This window comes from Trematomus bernacchii, unplaced genomic scaffold (assembly GCF_902827165.1).
Source record: "Trematomus bernacchii unplaced genomic scaffold, fTreBer1.1, whole genome shotgun sequence".
Lineage (NCBI taxonomy): Eukaryota > Metazoa > Chordata > Actinopteri > Perciformes > Nototheniidae > Trematomus > Trematomus bernacchii.
The window spans coordinates 728,905-734,999 of record NW_022987313.1 but is presented as its reverse complement, the minus strand read 5'-3'; positions in this window follow the sequence as shown (position 1 = coordinate 734,999).

Genomic DNA, 6,095 nt, shown 5'->3' with positions numbered 1-6,095 from the left:
ACCGGGTCTATGTACTGAATGCTCCACCACTATGGTCAATGTGTGGTCACACAGAAGTCCATTTATTATCTATGTCACTTTGTGGTGTCATCAAAGGGTTTAGCTTTTAAACAATTACATGACCAATCAGAAGCAGTTTGCCGTACTTCCTACTGCTCAGTTAGCACTTTGGCGAGTTGTGCATTACAGTTATCATATTAAAGTGACAAAATGATATGGGTCACTTGTGGCAATTAAAATTAAGACATGTTTGTCAAGAGATGAGAGTTGCTCACAGCTAATGTGAAACATTACGCAACACAAGACTCCATCTTTAAACCGATGTGATTACGTCGCTAGCCAAGGCTATGAGACTTTCACAATTGAAGGGAATTTCCGAGCACACACTCGTACAGCTCGCGCCTTTCTGTTTATCACAGTTGGCAAATTAATGCCTCTATTTCTGGACAGGCATGGAGAGCCGTGTGATTCTGGTGGGCTCCCTGGTGGGGTTTCTCAAGAATCGCTCCTCCTCTGTTGTCACCCAATCCACGGCCCACCTGTTATCTTGTCTGCGTGCCACGCTGCAGCAGAGGGAGCGCTTGGCCGTAGAGCTGTAAACATTGAACAGCCTGTTGGCTGCACACAACTGATGAATGATGCCATTAATCACATAGCTAAACACCATCCCAGTGCTTTATTTTAAGACTTCTAAAGTGAATCTGATGAAAGTGCAATAAAGCCAAATGCAGTCCAAAGTGTTGCGGATATAAAACAGCTGAGGCTGTCAAGAAACACTTTGAGGTCCCATGGTCACACACAAACGTTCTCTTAAAGCACTGAATTCAGTATTTATAATGCTGCTACTTCACAGTGAGAAACCAGGTAGACACAGAAAGTTCAGCTAAGCCTCACTGCAGCCAGGTGTGGATCCCTCAGTTCATCATTCCCATCAAACGTTTATTTATTGTTGCGTTTCTTTTAAGTGTGACCATTCCTTTGTTTTGTTTTAAAATTTCCGGTCACTACTTATGGGTTAGACAAGGGGAAATAAAATATATCTGGGTAAACCTAGATTGGGTTGGTTAGGTCTGGGTAAACATGAGTAAGGCTTCGTATCTGGGGCGTGATGTCGAAGAGAATTACACTTAATGTTAATGAGTAGTTATGCTACTGTTTGTTCGTGTGTCACACTGATGTTCTATGCATGTCTTCATCCTATCAGGGTTCCTACACAGGGTTTGAAATGTGTTTGGTAAGCTGTCAGTCATTTTGTGGAGAACCCATGTTGTCGTACTTGGTGCAGCTGCATATTTTGGTTGCATAATAAGACCCATTTATATTGAACCAGCATTTCAAAGGTAAAAGCAAGATAAATTGGTCGGAGTTGAGAATGTGTAGGAACCCTGCTCTAATCTGTGGAGATTTGATGGCTTTCATTCATTATGGGGTCAGCAGTGTAACATGGAGACTAATTAACAATCTGTGGTTCAAGTGGCGCTAAATTGAGTGAAATAATACTGACAAAGGAACCTTTAAGTGCGCTTAGAAATGTGCACATACTATATTGCATAGGCCTTTGTACGCTGTGCCTGTGATTACTAATGAGTACTCTTGAGATAAGAGAGGAAGGGTGTTTTTGCTAAGAGCATATTTATTCCTTAGCAGAGGGGGGGGATGCTTGCTGGTGAGTTGAACACTTATTCGACGCCGTTAGCTTCTTATCTGAGATATTTTTAGATCTGTGGTGACCTTAGTTTATTTTGGGTTGTCATTCACGACGCTGGCGATGTCATGTTTTAAATGTCTGTATGTCAGTGCTGTCAGCAGCCAGTAAAATTAATCGATAATTTGTTTACGGCTGGCAGACATACAAAGAGTGATAACATTGTTAGCAAGTTATTTTCCCCCAGATGACCCGAAAGGATCTGCGTAAATTCAAATATTTCCGAACCCAACCTGACACTGCTGGCCCCATCCGTCCCCCCAGCAGATCCACTTTGATCTGAAGCCATACCATCCTGTACTCCAAGTGCCACTGTCTATAACAATATTACAGTGCATAGAATAGCAAATAACATAGCAATGTAACATGCCTCTAACATGTAACCCTTCCAGCCAGCTAAAGAGGAGTTCACCCCAAGTTACTCATTCCATTAGCTCCCCTCTTACACTCTTTTACTACTTTGAAATAAGTGCAATTGTACCCTCCCATTGTTTTTATACATTGTACTCACTGTACCCTCAAATAGCTCTTTAAGGACAAATGGGCTGCTAAATTCTCCGTCTCTCACAGCTTGTGTTACGAGGTCTGCTGGATGCTGCCTTTGAGTGCTTGTAGCTCTATTAAAGTTATTGACAACATGTGAAAGGTTTTTGCAAAATGAGAAAGAAAAAAAATCTGCTCACAAATTATAGATGGAACGTAATGCAAGCGGATTACAATGCTTTTTTTCAAAGTGGACATGAAATGATGTAACATAAATCCTTTGTTGACAGAATGATAACAGTTTTTTTAAGCTGGATCATCTTAGCATTTCAGGGATGCACTCTCAGAGCAGTTTGTTTTTGAACAACAGTTGCTGTCGCTCTGCCGTTGTGTAATACTGCAGAGAGTTCACTTGATTGACAGTGAAATAGTTTTGAGGCTGATGTATGGGAGACTGAAGGCTTCACAACTTAGAAACCTGCTACACATGTCAAAGAGAAGAGAAACTACAACTATAATTGGCTAAGAGATCAAAAAGTCCTTAAAGAGTTGAGGGTTATGTAAGATGTTTGTGATATTGAAATCAAATCACCACTAACATGTATACACAAGTACTGCTGCAAGTACTTTTACACTTTTTTGCATGTGTTGAGATGTCGTGTGAATATAATACCACATGTATTCTTAAAAAAACAATTGCCTTTCACCAAACTGGTACAACAAAGAGAAAATAATCACATTTATTTTACGTATCTGCTGAGAAATTGAATTACCTCGAATCGACAAATAGTATTTTTGTAAGACTGTGAATTGAACATTCTAGATGCAAGAAAAAGGTCTCGTCTCGCACAAGCTACAAAAAAAAAAAAAAAAGCAGATGCAATTATTTTGTAGTAAAAAAAAAAAGAAAAGAGAATCTGATGGATGTCAGGTTTCTCTGATCCAGCAGTGCCTTGGCTCCGGCTAAGAAAAGCAGAGATTAAAGCTGCGTTCAGAGCCCCCCCCCCCCTCCCCTGTCACGGGGGGGAGGGAGGTGTTGTCAGGCGAGGATCCGTCCTTCAACAGTATTGGTGAAAGGAATCCATAGAGTCGTTCTTTAAAAGCAATGTGTTTTCCTAAGTCAGAGGGTAGAGTCGGCGAGGTCACAGAGGGGGGGGGCCGCCGGAGGGCTCGGGGAGATTCAGGTGTTCTCGCAAACTGACCAAAAAGAAGTTGAAATATGGGCAGTTATATACTTAAGATGTATTGACGCTCACAGTAGATAAACAAAACGAGAATTGAGATTGTTGGGTGACCCCTACTTATTGCACAATGGGGGCCCAAAGAGCCCTCCACAAGCCCCTCGGTGTGACTGACTCTCTGGCAGACTGAGCACCCCGGTGTCTTCATCCTGTGTGTGGAGGCTAGCCATTTTGTAGCTGAAGTTATAGGACAAAAACAAAGTTTGGTGTTAATTGATTTTATATAAAGGAGGGGAAATGTATTTTTCTTGCACTGCGGTGAGATTGCGCAGAGTTCTTTGTTCTTTTTTGACTTTTGAAGATTGGCTCCAGTGTTCAAAAGGATTGTGGAATTGATGCACTTCAGGATGATATTAGGTATTTTTGTTCTTGATGGACAATTGGCTTGAAAATGGATTTTTAACATTTCATATTTATCAGGCCACGGGGGACTGTTGAGACTAATTGTTTGGGTTAAAAGGGAATCACAGACCCCTCTAAGACAGCGAGAGGAATTTGCTCAGGTTTATTTATTATTTCCATTCCTGAGATTAAAGAGTCGCCCTTAAAACTTGCGTGTTTTAGAAGAAGACGGGGGGGGGGGGCAAATTGTGGTTAATATCTTCTGTCCGTAGCAACACACCGGCTGGCCGCACAGTCGTGTTCAAAAAAAGGTTGTTGTTATTCGTGTCAAAGACACAGCGAGTTGGGAGGGGTTTGATGTCGTGATGGCAGAATTAGATCTGGGGAAAAAAAGTCAAGGGCTCATTTCTTCTCCCCTTTCTTCAAGCCGTCCAAAGCAAAGGAAAACATAACGCTCTCTAGTGTAACGAGAAATAAAAAAGTGCCAAACTGACTTCCACATTTAGTTTTGAGGGTGTTCACAGAAAGTGAGCGAAACTGAATTGCATTTGCACAAAAACTACTGTAACATTTGTTTTTTTCCTGTGACTGATGCTTTTATAATCTTATTGTTGTTTTTATTGCACCACGTAATCCATTAAATATTTATATGGTTGATCAATGGTTGTCTTTTATGAATTTTAGTAGCTTGTTGGGCAAAGTAGTGGATGTATCACAGTTTGTGCATTTGAATCCTGTACCAGCACCAACTGGGGCAGAGAGCAGGGTAGACGGATGTGTGTGTGTGTGTGTGTGTGTGTGTGTGTGTGTGTGTGTGTGTGTGTGTGTGTGTGTGTGTGTGTGTGTGTGTGTGTGTGTGTGTGTGTGTGTGTGTGTGTGTGTGTGTGTGTGTGTGTGTGTGTGTGTGTGTGTGTGTGTGTGTGTGTGTGTGTGTGTGTGTGTGTGTGTGTGTGTGTGTGTGGTGTGTGTGTGTGTGTGTGTGTGTGTGTGTGTGTGTGTGTGTGTGTGTGTGTGTGTGTGTGGTGTGTGTGTGTGTGTGTGTGTGTGTGTGTGTGTGTGTGTGTGTGTGTGGTGTGTGTGTGTGTGTGTGTGTGTGTGTGTGTGTGTGTGTGTGTGTGGTGTGTGTGTGTGTGTGTGTGTGTGTGTGTGTGTGTGTGTGTGTGTGTGTGTGTGTGTGTGTGTGTGTGTGTGTGTGTGTGTGTGTGTGTGTGTGTGTGTGTGTGGGTCTGGCTATTAACGAACTTTGTTAAGAAGAAATTGCAGCTGAAATAGAGCTGAGAGAATGTGAGGAATCCTGCTCACAGTTTTAGCCTCCATTTCCTCATGCTGTGTATGTGTTCAAAAGTAAGGAAAATAGAGTGTGTGTGTGTGTCCTTGTATTGTTGCCAGGCAGACAAAGTCCTCCACATGGCTCACCTCTGACATCAGTGTTTCCTCGCCTCTCTCCTGACAACACTGTGCCACCACTTTCTCCCCAGCGACTCAAGGCAAGACCCAGCCCCCCCCCCCCCCCCTCACTCAGATACACTTAACGCTCTTAACACACACTCTTACCGTATCGCCTTCACTTTTAACCGCCCTTTTTCTAACTCCCAGCCCCTCTATTGTATTTTTACTGAGGCAGTGAGCCAAGGCTATTTGTGGGCTATTTTGACAGCCATATGTAAACACTCATCACTCTCACTGGCGTCTGCCAAATCCTGCAGAGTGAGAACAGGTCACTGCAACAATACTGCACTGGACTGATTATTAAGTAGGGTTATGGGGGAGGTCTATTTCTTTCTTTTCTTTAAAAACCTTTGCTTGTTAAGGTGAGATGGACAGGAAAGTGTCACCAGCCCTGACCCCAACACAAACTGGTGACTGACTTTTGTTTTGGCTGCATGTTTGAATGCGTTTATTTAACCACGAGACACACTCAGTTCAGTAAAAGCCTAGCCCAAAGAAATTCAGTCTAATGCAACAGTCCTGCACTAAATCCTATTGATATATACAGTACATATATATATATATATATATATATATATATATATATATGAGGGTAATGAGTTTGTTTTTGAAGGATTGTTCATTTAATCGTATGGTTGGCATCATTGGAGGTTTATTTCATTATATTGGCAGTTAAGGTGTTTCTATTATTGTCCCAACCCATGTACATCATTTGATGCAGGCTAAATCATCAACACCTCCTTGTAAAATGTTACGCTATAATTTAAACTAAAACAAATGTTTAAACATTATTAAGAAGTATGTATAGGCCTCTTAGATGTGTTATATTGTAAAAACAAAAAATGGCAATGATGAGTAACCGTAACTATTGTGGT